Source organism: Haliotis rubra, unplaced genomic scaffold (assembly GCF_003918875.1).
Source record: "Haliotis rubra isolate DU_JTF1 unplaced genomic scaffold, ASM391887v1 Scf1091, whole genome shotgun sequence".
NCBI classification, from domain to species: Eukaryota; Metazoa; Mollusca; class Gastropoda; order Lepetellida; family Haliotidae; genus Haliotis; species Haliotis rubra.
Genome location: NW_025764994.1, coordinates 146,600 through 165,740, shown reverse-complemented (window position 1 = coordinate 165,740; position 19,141 = coordinate 146,600). Strand labels below are relative to the sequence as shown.

Below are 19,141 nucleotides of genomic sequence, written 5' to 3'. Positions count from 1 at the left end.
ACCAAGTCATCGAGCCTGACCACCCGATCCCGTTTGTCGCCTGTTACGACAAGCATGCGTTACTGAAGATCAATTCTAACTTTCACGGGTCCATATCGATTAGAAGACCATATTTTTGCAATACAGACAAACCATTAAAGACACAAAGCATTAGGATTTTCAATACAAATTTATACATAGAGTTATTTATAGAAAACGAGAGTTGTTTAAAATGCAACTACATGTAGTTGATAATGGAATATGTACATCTTGTGGCGTAAGTGAGAATATTTATCATGTATATATTGTATGTCCAACCATTAGATTATTCTGGAAATAATTCACCAATTTTGTTAATTGTGTCCTGCACCGATCATTCCTACTCTGAGCTCAAGATATACTATTTTGTGCAAATAGCGACCCTTGCAAACAAAAACAAAAACAGAAAAAGAACAAAACCAAGACAAAACAACAAAAACTTTTGAAGTAGCATTTGTGGCAAGGGTTTATAAACATATGACAAAGGAATGTTAAAACAGAAAACATATTCCAGTTATACTTCTATTACTGAATATAATTAAAACATAATACTATGTCGTACATACCCTAATGCTTCGGTCGTATGCACACACTCTCAAGGAGTACTTTGAACAGCAATCTTCAAATCTTCTTAAGTCATCTACCACCGTCGTATTGAAGCTCTCTGGCGTTATGTTATCACTGGTGAAGAAGTTGTACGCGGAAATCACCCTGAAGTAAGTATTTTCCAGTAGCACTTTATATGTAGAGCACAATATATTTCCACACTGTACTCTCAGAGTTAGACACCCAGCACCCCCTCTCCCACGAGGTATCAGAATCTGTATGGTACTGAGAAGCGATTATCTCAAATTACATTTGATCACTTTAAACGGCAATGTGTTTTCATAGCTGCGATTGCTGGTTGGGGAGAATGCTGATTGTGTGCTGGTGATTAGGTGACAGAATCTAAGAATGGGATTCGAATCCTGGATGGGACTCCACTAAAAAACGCAAACGTAATTAAATATTTTGTAAAACTATGTTGACAGAGAGAATGTGTGTCTTCGGGATTTTATAGTTAAATATCATCATATAGCCATCACGAAAATACATCGTTATCCATTTCTGCAAAAGCAATTACTGTAACTTCGTAGGTAAACTATCCGATAAATAACTCACCTGTCTGTTGGGTTTCTGACGAGGATTATGACTTTAGTGGAGGGGTTGAGATGGTAGATATAGTGAGGGTTGAGGACACGAGGCTCTGTGCAGTTATAGTTCCCTGGGAGGTAACGCCACTTTGGGTTGTGCCAAGCAGTTGATACAGAACCATCACCTTGCAAAATGTCAATAAAAATATTCTTTGTCTTAGGCACCGTTCATAATTTTTGTCTAAGGGGGGTGATGGTGATTTCAGGGGGTGTGTGTCACCCATTTTGTTCTTGGGAGCTAGGGGGGTCAGCAATTTTGTACATAAAAAAGGTTTAAAATCATGGGAAGGGGAGGGAGGGTCATTGATTTTGTACATGACATGCGGGGGGGACTTATTTTGTACATTAATTTTAAGGGGGTCATTCACATTGTACATGTTTCTCCATAAAAATCATCATCAACCCCCCTAGCCATAAATTATGAACGGCCCCTTAAGGCTTCCCTGTGGAAGGTTACCCAGTGTCGCCTTCATCAACAAATGTCCTGACATCCTCCTTCCCATGATGTCAGGATGATGCATATGTCTCGACGTAAATGCTGGGTCCCTGCATAATCCTCCGCTTGTCACCATTAGGATAACATCGAATAACTCGAAGCATTTACGTAGGTCCCTTCAACTTCGACACAGCGGTGTTTCACAGTAAAGTAACGAATGTTCAACCGACTTGTATCATACCTGACTTGTACCATGAAGACCCATACCTGTGATGATAGGATGGAACTTTTGGCCTGTAAGGGGATCAATGGATGATTTCGACTCTATCACTCTCGCAGCTGGCGTGAAATAGTTCAAGTAATCTTGCAAACGTGAGCGTGCTGAAAATGAAGACTATAGTCTTAAGTCGTGTGCGAAATACGGGATACCCAAAGGATAAGATTCCATTTGCTATGTCATTCAAACTGTCCTTCTACTTGATTTTAAGATAACGTCCTGTATAAGGAGGCTGTTACGTCTTGTTTCTCACCATACTGATTTTTCAATTAAAAATAAATATGTGCATTTACCAAGCGATATCATGTGCTGATATTGAAGAAACACGGGCACGATAACTTGTTTGATATTGTACATTTACCGGTACCACCTCAACTCTCAGCTTAACTCACTGTTACAGAATGTGGCAATGAAACATTATTTTAGAAAAATCATAACTCACCTGTAAATCTCTTTCTTGCAATCCACTGAGTTTCTTTCACCTTACCCATGACCGCCTCCGGATGACCAACAATGGTACTGAAGGTGAAGGTCGTTCCACATTTGGGAAACCCAACAAGATAAAAGAACGGAAGACATACCAACTTGCTGGGGTTGCCCTGCCTCCAACATGGATTCTTATAGTTAGAGAGGAGGGCAGGTGTTTTCTGAAACCATTTTATAGAGGGATCAACCACTTGAGAGAACACTGGAAGTGCCATATTTGCCACCCCCACCCCAAAAAAACCAAAAGAAAACAACCAACCAAACTACAACAGCAAAATAACCCACCAAAACACAACCCCCACCCCTAAAAAAAACAATTACACAAATATGACAAGATCAAAATACATTATGTATGTTGATCTTCATTGAATCTAGCATACTGTAGCTCATGTAAACTCGAAGAGCAAAATACTTTTAGTGTGTCGATGACCATTCAAACAAAAACGTACTAATTAGAGATTCATAGCATCTAGACGCTTTGACGTAATTGCCTTTGGAGATGTCTACATCTTCTTGCATATTAGATTATAAGTTCGTGCAATCAAGAAAACAATTTACATGTATAGATCAATCAGCTTCTGGCTATTGTAAGATGAGCCTTTGCAAATATCCAGATAATGTAAGTAGTTGATGACTATTGCTTCTAGCATATTGCAGCGTACATTCATGCGAAGAGAAAAATGATGAAAGAGGATGTTTATTGCGTCTGACATATTGTAGTACATGTTTGTGCAAACAGTGAAGTATTTAATGTATGTTCATGTCTGTACATTCCAGCTAATACCGCCTTTCTACATCATCTGAATCAACACCATTCATCGTGTGTTTTGCTATGATTACGACATCGTGCTTGGATGTGGAAATTTCTTTCAATATTTTGTTTATGAGGAAAGCAAATGACCTTTCCAATAGTATTTTCTGAAGATAAAAATTATATAAAACACCTACAACTCGGAATAAATCGTGGATTTCGTATCTCTTCCTTGTTTCATCATCAAGTGGAGGTGAACTGCTGTTGCGAGGGCAGGCCAAGCTAATGGGCTGGGTTACAATTTTCAATGTATCTATCGGAATGATTGCACGGTCCTTGGTAACCCTCAGATTGATCGTGTGGTCTTTGGCATCTATATTTGGTCCAGTCTGACGACCATCTGCACTATAAGTTTGAAGATACATCTTGTTGATCGAATTGAAGGTGTTGGTCCAATCTTTGTTTGTACCAGAAGCAAAGTGTCGAAGGAAGTGAGTGTCCAGGAACAGACCGGAAAGAAACAATGCAGTCACCAGTGTGAAAACTGCAACTGTGCACTTTCTCATATTCTGAAAATAGAGACACACTCATTATATATTTTCTTTAAGGAAAAAACTCTTTAGGGTCTATTAAGAAGGGTATATGTAACTAGTGATAAGACAATACAGGCGAAGAGCAGTGGCACTCATAATAAGTATCATTTCATGCCGAAGTAGTTCATGTATTGGGCGAATTTCGAATTTATCTATTATCATTTGTTGTTTTTGGAACCTTGTACTCTACCCATCAGCAGACCTGGAAAACTATAAAAGACCTACACAACTCTTATCCAAGAAAATAAATACACAGAACATACATCCAAGAGCTTCATTTCTTTCTACTATCTCAAGATGATGATGGTTAACGCCGAACCGAGCAGCATTGCAGTTATGTGACGACCCAGTGGTCAACAGCACGGGCGTCGATATAGGCAACTGGGATACAATGACATGTGTCAACAAGGTCAGCGAGGCTGACCACCCGATCCAGTAAGTCGAATCTTAGGGCAAGCAAGAGATTGCTGATGACCAAGTCTTACCCAGAACGTCACGGATGGTAAACAAACTAAGACAGCAAAAAAGTACATTCTACTGGAAATTCAATACTTTTCCAAAACATACAAAATAAAAGGAACTGTTTTAGATTATTAACAATTGTTAATATTAATGATATGATAAATATTTGGAAAACGTGATATGAAAGAGATAACTTATTCTCTCGAATTGCACGTCTTCAGTGATATTCTATAACAAAGTATATTAAAAAGGACAAAATCCTAAGGTAATAGAACTTTGGAATGTTGTATTTCACAATCTTGTTAATAATTGGAAATATGTCTTTGTGTAACAGAAAACCTACTAAAGGCGGTGAGGTATAGGATTATAAAATGAAGATGTACATGTAGATATATCTGCACCAAAGATGAATAGCTAAGGATGAATCTAGTCGATGATGGCATGTTTGCATTTTGTAAATCAGGATATGGCCGGTCATCATGACACAATCACTGGCTAGGGTAACAAGAAACAGCGACCATGGACTGGACATTGAATGAAGCAAACATTTGAAAGGCAGGTATTGTTTTTGCATTGTCATGGACTTTTTTCCTTTCGTCTTGTTTTTCGTTTTGAAAATTTTCGCTTGTGAAATTGTTGGAAATAGTACATGGTACACCAAACCGACCATATTTTCCATTGACGTTTATAGTAACGTTACGTTTAATGAAAACAAAACAATCAAGTCCTCAACCGCTATTACATGAAGCTGTCTGCCCAGGTTGGCATTAATGCCACATTTAAAACAAAATCGATGACAAGCTTAACCAGTTTTTTGGGAGTCGATAATCGGAAGGATCGGTATGATCACGTCCAGGTGTAAATATTGGGACGATTTAGTTATTTTTTATTGTAAAAACAATGTTGACGATTTAAAATCTTGGATTGGTAGCTGTAAATCATTAAAATTAGTCCCAGGTCCTCTACAATTCCATTCTATTGTTGGTGAAGACACTATGTCTTCAGGGATGGACAGAAGATCTATCCTTCACCAAGTTGCTGACAAGCTATGAGCCCTACCATGGCTGTGGTCTGACACATCCATGTCTTCAAGGGATCCAAAGGTTCACTTTTCGGTTTGGATTTGTGTTTTGTAGTTAGTTTCACATTTGTTTCTGAGTTACATAATTGCTTCTGATCAAGCCATGGCTAGTGAACTGCAAGTCACCTGTGGATGCCTCGCCAAGACTGCGAGGTAGGAGCAGAAGTTGTTGCCCACGTGTAGTCCATCTGCCAGCCGATTGAATCAGATTGAACATGCCACGGTCTGAAGCAGCTTAAGAGATGGGTTGAACCTTCCCTGTCGGACACAGACAGGAGGTTTGGCACAAAGATTACTGTTTTAACATAATCCAGCACCGACGGCAAGTAGCTGAATTAGGCATGATTTAGAGTCGTAGCCATAGTTTTGGCAGGTTTTAGGATAAATGTATCTACCCTCGAGCTCAAGGTGTGATCTTGGATACATCGGAAGACAAATTGTAAACAGATACGGATTTGGGTTGTTTTTGTTATTTTGTTTTATTTATTTCAGAGAAATATACAAATGTGTGAAAAGTATTTACCGTTCGCATTGTTTGATAGAACCGGATCAATTCTACCACTCGCCAAGATAATATAAGGGTCGAAGTGGTGTATTGGACGACGAAATGCTATTCCTGGAACCAGTGCCCTCAATCACCTGAATCCCGTCCTCCACCACTACTGGGTCGCAACCCACGGCAAACAGGTCGCCCAAGTTTTACTTCTTTTATGACCAGCATTGGGCTGCTATAATACATTATAGCCCGGGTCCACACCGAGGAAGAGCTACTAGCATCACAATTCACTCACCGCCAGTGACCGCCTCCCTGGTGTAGTGGTTAGAGCGTCCGCCCGGAGAGCGGAAGGTCGCGGGTTCGATCCCCGACCGCGTCATACCAAAAGACGTTAAAATATGGTACTTGTTGGTCCCTGCCTGGCGCTCGGCATTAATGGGTACAACAAGGACTGGTCGGCTCGGAGTCAGTATAATGTGTCTGAGTGGGGTATTCATGCTTCACTGCGGCATGGTATCTCAGTGGGCTAGCACTATAAAACCAGCTTCAGTCTGGGCTAGTACAAGCAGCCGCACATACACATACACACGCATGCACGTCGTCATATGAGCGAAATATTCTCAAGCACGACGTTGAAACCAATTTCACCTCACCTCACCTCACTCACCGCCAGGAGGTTGTTCTTTACGAGTGCCTGTCCAGGTTGAGTTGCTAAAATCACCATCGACGTCGAGTGAATCCTTGTCATCAGAGGATGGTCATAGTAATGTGGCACAACAGCCCTGTCAGTGATGTACCGTTGCCCATTCTGATCGTCACAACGTTTACGTTTACGAGAGGCACTATCGAAGAACCCTTATAGTCTTGCAATAACCCTCAATAAATTGCAATCCTTGAGCAGTCGCCAGTGCAGTGCATCTCTGCAACCAATTTATGATGCACCGTCATCATAGTATTACAATAATCACACAAGCGATCATGATAGGGTCTGTAAGTCTCGCGAAGCGCCACTTTCGGTACCAAGCTTGTTCCCGGCTCCCTTTGTGCGCGCCAAATATGCGAGAAGGGGCCCAGCTAACTTCCGGTACAATTTTTTTTTATGACAAACGTATATTCAAGAACCAGTTCTGGTTCCAAATTGCGCGACCGCCATGACGTACTTACGGGCCCTATTTTTAGGATACGGATATAAATGGCCACACAAATGTCATCACATTCTGACCGAGTACATTGCTGGTCAGTCTTACAGGGCCTCACTGGTATCAGACACAATACAAACATTAATATCTTTGATGCACTAATCATTCAACACACAACGAGTATTACATACTCGGAATGATTACACTTTACAGAATAACAAACGTTATTCAACACACAACGAGTATTACATATTTAGAATGATTACACTTTACAGAATAATTAGAGAATAACCAACTCGGTACGAGTGATTACGGGAAATATGCCGGGTTGAAATAATGTTCACAGTGCCGAGCCTTGGCGTAACCGAGTTGGCTATTCTATTTATTATACCCATAATGTAATTTAAAAAGAAGAACAACGAAATAAAAATCACCCGGAGACAGGACTTGTGACCTCAAATAGCTGAATTGTATTCATGCGCGTATTAAACCTAACTTCTCCAGCAGTAATAACATAACTACGCTATGACAAAAAGTACCTCGTAAAATCGCTTTAAAATACAACAAACATATTTTTTAAGGAATAATTTATTAGCATTTGTTAATATGATAAAGATGATCTTTTAAATGCAATATCACTGAACTTGATAACAGCTATAACGTTATTTGATCGAGTAAGTGTGCCGGAACATCGTTCATTCACGACTGACGTGTGTCTAGTGACGGTGTAGTGTTGAAACAACAAATTTTGACAAAAACCTGTCAATTTTTGGGACAGTCAACGGTCAAAAGTTGGGAAATCTAGGAGACAACCATCCCACGAATATATCTACAAAAAGTTTTCTGTCAAGAAACCCAACAAGTTTGAAGATTAAACAACATTTTGTTCTGTGGAAGGCGTGTTACAGTCACCTCATTGGACCCAGTGGAGTACAGCAGTTCCAAGAAGGATAACTCTAGTCGGAATCCGAGTCAGTGGGAAGAATATGCCTTCTTGGAGCAGATGATAGACTGACAGAGGAGTCATTCGAGATGTTGAAGTGGATTACACTACCATAAATTGGACCTGAGAATAGTGTATGTACAGAATGAAGATTTACGGCATGCGACAACTGTGACGCCGTGGCAGATTCACTTGTCACACTTTCAGGTAACACCTTTAGTAGGTATGTTCTGCTTCTATTTCCTCGAATTCAGTTTTAACAACAAACAGGTTGTAGGAATATAAGGGCTGTACAATTCTCATTTCATCTCATTCTCTTCCTGTTAGGTCCCCGTGAACTTTAAAGTTTTAGGTCATTGGCCTTGATCGGGGTTAGCGTAATGGCGATCATGTTTGTTTACAAACAATGCATACGATTGTTTTATGTTTTGGTTTTTTTGTGTGTGTTTTTTTAAGGTTATTTATTTTAAAAAGACTACTATTTATAACGCAATTTTATTGCAACATAATAATGTCTAATAACAAGAATATTCATATTCTTTGACCTTCATGTGTGTTTTTTTAAATCTCGGAATGTGTGAGTACATCACGTTCTAATTATCAATGAAACGGTCAAAGTTGTCAATGAAAGTGGATCATGAAAAGTAGTTCCGTCAACCAATCATATTTCTTTTCTGCTTAGCTGACCAATCAACGTTGAGAATCACTGAAAAGCACATGTGCAATTTTCACAAAAATAATCACCTGTGTATCCATGCCCGTATGGGTAATAACAAACGTTATTCAACACACAGTGAGTATTACATACTCGGAATGATTACACTTTACAGAATAACAAACGTTATTCAACACACAGACAAGTGATTATGCCAATAGCCATCTGAATACATCATTGTTACTACAATGTAATACATAGAGATTATTAACCGAGTGTGCTTCCGTATCATGAATATCATATATTAGAAGCAAAAAGTATGTATTATGCTCGCCTTGAATATCATATATTAGGAATAAAAAATGTATTTTGCGAGAGTAGTAATGTGTAAGTCCGCAGACACCAGTTTTGCCGGATCCAGCCGGAGCAGATATTAATTGGCTCATCCAAGTCACGTGGTCACCGTGACATCACAGGCGAGGATAGGGGAAGGAAAGGTGGTTGTTTTAAGGCAGAAAGCCCTTCCTAACTTGAGAAAACAAAAGTAAAGTGTCATGAATAAATTAATGTATAGCATACTGTCATGAATAGATAAACAGTCTAGTTCAAAAGGTAGTCATGTCACCCTGCATTGACTATAACGCAGAATGCAGCCGGAAACTATTGTTAACCATTTGTAAAGAAGGCGCTGAATTATTCAGCTCTGTCCTGACTTGGATAGTTGAACCCGATGTTTAAATGGTATTTCACGCTAGCTTTTCCCTTTCAATGAATAACCATGATCACTTTATTAAGTTCTGTCTTTTACGGGTAACCACAAGCTGGAAATACAGTGTACATTAAAATTCCAGAGTTTGATCGAGGCAAGGGGGCAAGAGAAACTTGATTGAGTGCATTCTGGACGTGAACGATGACGATTCATGTTGTATCGCCACTAGACATGATCAGCTGGAAGGACGATACAAGACAAATCAGTTTGGTATTGCCAAACAACGGCTTCTTAGAGAATCTGATGTGTCAACTGTGAGTGCTACTACACTAAGAAAAGCTGTGAGGAAAGAGTCAATGTTTGGTGGTCAGGACATGCAGGAATGCAATTGTACATCAATTGCAAAGTGTGTAACTTTGGGATGTAAGTGCAAACGAAGTGGGAGAAATTGCACAATTCGTTGTCATAATTCCAGTTTATGCTCTTATAAATAATCCACATAGAGAGTTGCTTTGAAGAACCTTTTAGAATTTGAAAAAGTGTTGGGATTATTAAACGCTGCTCTCAACAATACCGACAAAATATTTACCTGTATTCTGTACCACTCTCCTCCGTCACTATCGCACTGCTTGCATACAGCTGTCCTGAATTGTCCTGTAGCAATTGTATTCATTTTAAGATCGATATTTTTCATACTCGCACGCTGAAGACATATTATTTTCGGTTAGCTACTGTCCATAATGAAAACAGCTGGACTCATCTATAACGTCAGGACATTTATTAATCATAGTTCCACCTATCACACTATCACCTACTACCAAGTGTTTATAACACTGACAAATGACTGGTCGTTAATGGGTTGGTGAATCCCATCACAGTGTAGAAATAGACAACAGGGGCAAAGGAAATGTCACATTTGTCCACACATGCCTGATGGCAAAGCCCGTGAGTTGAAGGAAGTTATAACATGATGGATAGACAGGATGTTGCCCACAATATGGATTATGTCAGAGGTAACGGGAAAGCTGCTCTACAACGTTGGACGACCATAAATCACCTGTCATAGTCAGTGAGTGAGCTAAAATTTAACGTCCCCTCGGCAATATTTCAGCCATATAGTGACGAGACAGGCTTTGCATACACACGAAGTACATTTGTTTAATAATAAGTCATCGAAGGACTGTGAAATAACTAGACTTTCACAGATGGTGTCTAAAACTAGCCTGGAAATCAAAAATTATTTTATTTACGAAGGCAATACAATATAAAAACAGGTCGTCAACAACTGAAGGTAGAACACCATAAAAGGGACCTAGGAACCTACAGTGCTTTTGCTACCTGCATGGATCATAGTTAGATTTACACCATCCCTTCAGCCGATTGTAGGAAAGGTTTAGCCGGTGTGTCAAATATCAAAAATACTACATTTAAAAATCTTGGCCTAGATTTTCGAAGCTCTCTTAGCGCTAAGAGAGTCGTAAGTACCATACACGAACAATAACTTCCGACTCTCTTAGCGCTAAGAGAGCTTCGAAAATCTAGGCCCTGGCAATTTTTGGTGCTGGTGATTGAAATATCATTCAAACAATCACAAACGCACGAGGGTCCAGTATATGCCTAAAGTACGTCAGAATTTATGTAATGTTTTTCATCTTCATGGATTGTCATGGATTATTCATTGTGGAGTGCAGACATAATGATAATCAATGTTTATTTTTACCTGAGTGAGTTACTTGTCCCACCCCCAAAACATCACGAACACTTTGGAAATAATGGATTGTTGACTGTACTTTTCCCTGGATGAATACTGTATTACTAACATAAGAGGATGTGTGATCCATGGGACAATCATAAGGATATCGTGCGTACTGAACTACAACGAGGTGAGTTTTTGTTTAGTTTGAGTTGGTATATAATCCCAAACACAAGTTCAACCACTTGGTATATAATCCCAAACACTAATTCAACCACTTGGTATATAATCCCAAACACTAGTTCAAACACTTGGTATATAATCCCAAACACTAGTTCAACCACTTGGTATATAATCCCAAACACAAGTTCTACCACTTAGTATATAATCCCAAACACAAGATCAACCACTTGGTATATAATCCCAAACACTAGTTCAACCACTTGGTATATCACCCAAAGGCATGATAAATCCGGTAAGGCAAACTGTTGTATCCAAGTTGACTCCTCAAAGACTGAGCCTTTTAATCCCTATCTGAATTTAGAAATAAAATAGGCTGTTTTCCGTGACACTTTCTATTATTTCACGTCTGAATACAAAATATAGGGCATACGAAAGATGAGAATGCTGAAAAAAAATACCGGAAGCCTTACTTTAAATAAATGATTAATGTGTATTTTATTCTGATGATATGTGGACGTATTTTATGGACAACAGAATTAACTGGCCACGAAAAGTAATGGATTTACATATATCAACAGGGACAAGGGTGAAAATAATTAAACAATGCTGATGTTTAAGCCATTTGAAAGTCTTAAACACAGTTTGATGTTAGACAGACAGACAGACAGACAGACAGATTTATTTCTGTAGTTCTAGGCCAGAGGCCCATAATACAAAATGCAGACACATTGGTACATCGCATTATACATGCTTGAGTGTATTAGATACAATGTATATAATGGATAAAACATTGTGATATCAGATTTCCTTTTTGACTTACTTTATGTGACAAGGGAGACATCCAAGATGAATTATTATGATTATGTTGTTGCATTACGTTGAATTTCACATTTTAATATCAGATTTACTGGTTACTTTCTTTATACGTACAAGGCAATTTAATGTATCTATGTTGGTACAAAAACTTAGCATAGTAAAATTCTCAAGACAATAGTTAATATGGATTAGCCTGACAAAATTATCAAGACTGCAGTAACAAGTGTACAGGAAAGAAAGCATTCTTGTCAAAAAATTTACATGTCTCTCATATGTCAACATATTGATACAAGTACAGGCAAAGAGGTAACATCGTGTTGTAAATGCTTAACTATTGGTACTGTGAATAAAATAAATAAAACATTTTAATATCAGATTTACTTGTTGCTTTCTTTCTATGACAGAAGAAACGTATGAGGCAAGTTAATGTGTTTATGTTATTACAAGAAATTAGCATTCTAACATTTTCAAGACTGGTTAAAAGTGTATATGTCCAATACCTTCATATCTCTCATGTATTGAGATATTAATACAGAAATGCAAGTACAATAGTAACATCATATTGTACATGGTATTAGTACTGTGACTATAATGAGTTACAGATTGTAATATCAGGTTTGCTTCTTACTTTCTTTATATGATGGAGGAAACGTCCAAGACAAGATAAAGTGTGTGTGTTGTTACAAGAGATTATCCCAATAAAGGTATCAAAACTGCGATTAGCAAGTGTACATGAAGGAAGGCATTCTTGTCTAATATCTTCATATCTCTCACATATTAAGAGAACATGAAATTCATCCTCCACTAAATGTAAGCCTTTAGTACAACAATAAGTACAAATCCTGTCAGCATAATTGATGTTTTTGTGCCTACCTAACTCAACCGCTAAACGGAAATTATTACACCTAAATTGGGAAATGACATTCTTGTAATAATATGGGATATCTACGCTTAAGTATCTTTCTACATTCAGCAATGACTTAAATTTACTATATACATTACACTTTGATGAATTGGATATTAAAGAATGCCAGTCTTGACATAGACTGTCATACAACCTTTGTTTGAAAGTAAACATAAATAAATTTACATTACCCACATCTTGGGATAACCATACAATACCAAAACCAAACTGATACAGAATGTTTTTAACAGATGTGGCCCAAGTATTTCTACCAGCTTTATCCAATAACATAAGCATTTGATAACACTGATATGGCAACCTGTGAGTATTTAACTGAAGCAATCTACACCAATATTTGACACATCTAGACATGTACTGATATTGTAGGGGAACTCTGCCACATTCACCCAGCACCATAACATTGCTGGTATATTTACTAACTTTCAAAAACCTTTTACAGAAGTATATTTGCAAACTTTCTATCTGTCTACAGTATGACGTGCCCCAGATCTCTGCTCCATAAGAAAGGATAGGACAAATAGCTGCATCAAAATTTTGAATATATCTAAACTTGAAATTGCTCCAAATTTATTTTGATAGTTATACAATGACATACAAGCTTTTTGTGCTTGAGCAGAAAGACAGCACTGAGCCTTAGTCCATGAGAGAGATGTTGTAAACACAACACCTAGGCATCTATATACAGTGTAGGAAAGATGTAGAAAATCTAGCCTGTCCACAGGACTGGCAGGTCAAATTATTTACCAGTCCTGCCAAAATCTAGCCTGTCCTCCAAATATAAATAAAACAACTTCGGCAGTAAATATTCAAAAAGGTTATAATCATTATATATATGTCATTGGTTTGCTAAAATTTACCCGACATGAGGACTGACTAGATATTTTTTTAACCCGTCCTCCAGAAAATTCACCCGTCTCGGACGTTGGGACGGGCTATCTTTCCTACACTGCTATATACATTAAATACTTCTATTTTCCTGCTCTTAAAAAAACATTTCTCATAGTGGCGTAGGGGACCACCTTTACGAAAAACCATAAGTTTTGTTTTACTCAAGTTTATACTCATGCCTGTATCATTACCAAATTGCTCGAGTACATTTATCTTCCTCTGCAACCGTACAGCTGTGTCAGATAAACACGACACATCATCTGCAAACAGGAGGGCTGCAACACTTGGGAATTCATTTGTAATAAGGATACCATTACCACCACTACTATCAAACATTTGAGATAAATGATTTATAAAGATTACAAAAAGCAACGGACTCAAGATACAGCCCTGACGGGTACCGATATTACACTTGAAATGCCTGGATAGTCCCTGATCTGTCCTATCACAAGCAGATAGATTTGAATACATAGAGACAATTAGATTAAGAAATTTCCCTTTGATTCCCATGTTAATTAGACTTTTAAATAATACTTCATGGTCAACACTATCAAAGGCTTTTTTAAAGTCTACAAATATACAGTACACTCTACCACCCTTTTTTGATAAATATTTTTGTATCATCGCTTGTAAACAGAATATCTGGTCCACCGTTGAGTAGTTTGGCCGAAAACCGGCCTTGGTTTCAGACAAGACAGAGTTTATATCACACCAGCGTTGAAGTCTACTTTTAAGAATAGCACAAAGCACTTTACAGAACGAGTCAATAAGAGATATTCCTCTATAGTTATCCGTCACATCGATACTGTTAGATTTGTGAATGGGACAGAATATACTAGTGCCCCACTGTTTTGGGAATGTTCCATTGTTCAACAAAGAGTTGAATATTCTTGTTAGGACAGGTGTTAAGTAATTTTTAGTTGCTTTAAGTAATTCACTTTGCAAACCATCTGGTCCGGGTGACTTATTGAGTTTAAGATTCTTTAGCCCCCAAAGTACTTCCTCCTCTGAGAAGGGTCTGTTTATACAACTGTCTGAGACCACTTCTGTATTTTGGTCAACAAAATATAATGTTGAATAATCAAGAGTAGCATTTTGCATGAAGAGCAGGTGCTCCAAGTGGTCACACCAATCATCATGACTAATGTTTGTAGATAGTGAGTTGGGTTTTTTCCCCCTTCTGAGAAATTTCCAAAAGGATCTGGGATTATTTCTAGAATTAACCAGTAACATTTTTTGTTGGCTATTCCTTCTGTAGAGAGCTTTAAACTCTTTACGTAGCTGTTTATAAATATCAAAACTATGTTACTTGAATTATGGGTCGATCATAATGACTGGAACCGATAGAAATGAAAGCAGACGACGTGCAAGGTGCCCGTCAGTCAATAATGGAACACGGTCTAAGGGAAACCACTCTCAACTAAGTCCTGGAATTAGGTGCCCTTAACATTCCTATAAGGTCAAGGTCGAATATTTCAAATGTTTATCGACATGTCTCAACAAACATGTTCCTGATGTAAAAGTAAGTTGTTCCCCGGACTAATGTTTGGAGTTGTCTCATTTTTTAATATTTGGTTTGGGAGAACGCGATAGCTTAGGCAATAAAACCCATTCCTTGATGTAACAATCATCGTGTTTTTCAAAGTTAATGTTTACTTATATACACAGGACAAGTTAAATTCTAACACCTATGAATAGTGAATGGAGACACGCATACTTATCGTGTTTTGTGTTTGTTTTGACGGTTCATAAACCACATGGATGAGTTATTACCGTTTGTTTTATTATCAACAAATACGCGACGCCATAGGCATAGCGAAAAGTGCTGAGGCCAATGACGTTTGTTCGGTAAAGGACGACAGGGTTACACAGTAAAGGGGTTGGTGTTGATCGGACTGTACAGTCCGTACATGGCTAACAAAGCCGTACTTTATGGTTTGGAACTGCGTAATATACTGAAATAGACATGGTGCTATATTTAGAATGGGGTATCCCTGTTTTGACCAAGACTTGTTGGCTTAGCCATCTCATCGCCGATATACGCACCACGTTTAAGGGTGTAATTTCGGTTGCTTGTCTTTTCGTCAATTTTCTTCTCTGCGTCTTTTGAAGTATATTTAAGGAGCAGACGATCGTTTGTTCGGTAATAGCCGCTTGTTGGTAGTACCCGACACCGCTCTACATCTGAGTCATATCGTATTGTCTGGTCTGGTTAAATCCATTTTGGATTGGTAGCATTTTGATGTCTGGCTGGGGTTTTGGATTATTTCATACACTGCTAGAATCTGTACTTTACTGAGAAAATGTAATCAGAAATATAACATGTTACATGTGAACACTTTCTAAATGACATTGGGTATTCACATTTAGAGGCGCCGTGCTTGACTGAAAAACATGAAATTTTGTTTTTAGACATTTGTATTATTAAAATGTAAAATATTGTTTTGTAGAGTTGACATAGGTGATAATTTGACTGAACAACGTTACTGTAGTTACTTGTGATAATATATTCCTGAATGAAGTATGATTTAAACCACATTTCCTTGCGTATTGCTGAAACGTGTTGTCCAGATAACATCAAATATTCATATGTAACAAAACACAGACGTTTCTGATATACTGGTGTGTCGCCCCAGATGTTGCCATTATGTTTGTCGTACGATCTCAGAAGGTATTTCTGCAAGCTCGAACCTCGTCAATAAGTGTAAAATGTGTGAACATATAAAATGTATAAACAGAGAGTCACGCAATCCACAAATAGCAAATCAATGACAATTATCCCATGAATTATGTGTGTAGATATAGAGTGCGTACACAGTGAGAACTGACGTTGGGAGTCGTTTCTGATGAAGTAAGGAATGGTACCAGCTACAATAAAACCAGTTTCATATAGAAATAATAATGGCATTGTAAACGTAGAGAGAATATCTATCTATAAGAGATAACTGGTTCAAGAAAATGTTGGTTTGTTTCCGCTCAATTTTTAAAATCTAAAAATCAAAGTATAACGACTTTATCATTTCTGTAATCACGAACAATGTACAATTCTTTCTGTATCTGAAGCATATGCCTAGAAGAGTTGATAACTGATGTGAGGTCTGGAAACCGTAAACTTAACAATAACACAGTTTTTACAAGATCTTGTCGAGTGTTTTACTATGGAATCCTAGAAGGGACATTGCCACACACCCAGGCTTAAAGGTAAGGGCAGAGGGGTCAAATTTGAGAAACATGCCAACTTTCTCGGGGTCGTGTTTGATCAACATCTCACTTGGTCGAGTCATGTTGTCAACCTGGCACAAATGTGTCAAAGAGACCTCAACGAGACCTGTATCAGGCAGCTCTTGGGAGCTACCAGTGACACTATCCTGGCCCTTTATAAGCCCCTTATCAGAAGCAACATGGATTATGGGTGCGAGGCCTACCACAGTGCATCACAAACGGTACTAAACCGGCTTGAATCAATACAATATCAGGCCACAGTTGCGGCGTCGTGGCCGTCCCACCAAGTCCTTTTAGTGGAAACTGTCGAGCTACCACTCAGTCTCAGACGAGGGAAATTGACGTTGAACTATTGGAGCCGGTGCTCCAACCCACTTGTCACTAGACTATGGAAAGACGATCTGTATTCCGATTACATCAAAGATTGGCTTGCCAAAAGACCCCACACTACACCAGGTGGGCTCAGGGTAACCAAGCTTAGGCGAGAACACGTGTGTGATCGGGTCCTCCAAGGACACTAAAATGCCCAAATGACGACACCTCTCTCACCCATTAAAGTGCCTAAAGAGTCAGTTCAATTCAATTCTTTATTGCATGAAAGGCCATAGGCCCATATACAAAAGAGATACATATCAACAATGACATATTAAATCAATTTTCTAACTAATCATTTCTTTTCTTAACAAAAATGCATTGTATTTAAATAGGCCTACTTTGTGTTGTTTTGAAGGTTCTTGGCAGGAAAGTACGGAAGATAGTAACTAAACATTGATTTGAGATAAAGACAATTATGTTAGATAATTATTTCTTAGATTTTCAAATAAGTTAGTCATTTTTATAGCGCCTTGAGCCAGGAAACTGCTCAAAATCGCTTAGTCGTAAGCTCTTCATATACGGGACGGATAAACATGAAATGGAATTCATCTTCAATGATGGTACAGAATGGACACAAATCTCTGTGTCTTTTCAATAGAAAGATATCTTCCACGGTTAATTACTCAATCATTAAGGCCTAATCTAAAGCGTATAAAAGCATTGTGAAGATTTCTGTAGGGTAGGTGAGCAAGATAAGACTCTTGCTCTAGCAACTACTTAAACTGACAATATGAATCATATCTAGAGCTTTCATTAATAGTTGGATGCCATTCCTGCTTAAACACATCAATAGCCAGCATACGAAACTGTCTAATAAACATATTTACATTGCCAACTGTCCGTGATAGCCAAATACAATAAAAAAACATATTTAAATGGTAAAACGTGAATATGAGATGAGACGGTGAGAATCCCATGTTGCTACGAACCAGTAGAGTTAGTAGAATAGACACACTCGGCTCACATTTATACTGACGGATCGAAGAATCATGTGAGAAATAGAACTGCCTATGGTATCCAAATATACACAGCCACAAAAACCGAGACAATCTCAGACCGCCTGCCTTGGTTCTAAAAAAGGTATATTGGGAAAGAAATCACATTGTCTTGGATACTTGGATACCATCGCACATAGACATTCCCGGCAATGAGAGAGCAGAACAAATGAATGGTGTCACTGCTCGATCTCATGAAACATCACGATATCATTTTTTAATTAAAATGGTTGTTAAAACTAGCAGGAATTTTACGTAATGGACACCCAATCAGTATTCAGGAAGAAAAGACACAAGTGATGCCGAAAAAGCCTTCTGTTGCTTTACAGTAAGGTCCACCTACCAGAAAGTGTCCCATCCTGAATATTATCGAACGACCAAGCAAACTTGCACACCGTTCGAATCCTTGACAGAACCGCCTATGGTATCCAAATATACACAAAAACTGAAACAATCTTAGAACGCCTGCCTTGGTTCTTACACAAAGACAAAAATGGTATAATGGGAAAGATATCACGCTGTGTTGGATACATAGACACATTCCCAGCAATGAGAGATCAGACAGGTTATCAAGACAGGCTCAAGAATTGGACGAGTGGCTGGATCATCCTTACTCTAAAAGCGAAATTCAAAGTATGATCAAAAGTCCAATGGCTAGTTAGTTCAGAGGCAATGGAGCACTTCTGTCAAAACCCGTTGGTATCATGGTCTCAAGGAGAACCGCCCCGCCCTTCACAGAACAGGCAAGTCGACATCATGATCACCCGTCTCAGATTAGGTGCCACCGAAACCTCTTATAAAAATG

The 19,141-nt window shown here is 38.4% G+C and overlaps 1 long non-coding RNA gene across 1 annotated transcript; it reads left to right on the top strand.

The window, feature by feature from the left end:
- The first annotated feature begins 14,589 nt into the window (after positions 1-14,589).
- LOC124283357 lies at positions 14,590-17,788 on the top strand. The gene is made up of 3 exons (XR_006900333.1): positions 14,590-14,703; positions 15,104-15,108; positions 17,779-17,788. It is a non-coding gene; the product is annotated as an uncharacterized LOC124283357 (long non-coding RNA).
- Positions 17,789-19,141: the final 1,353 nt, after the last annotated feature.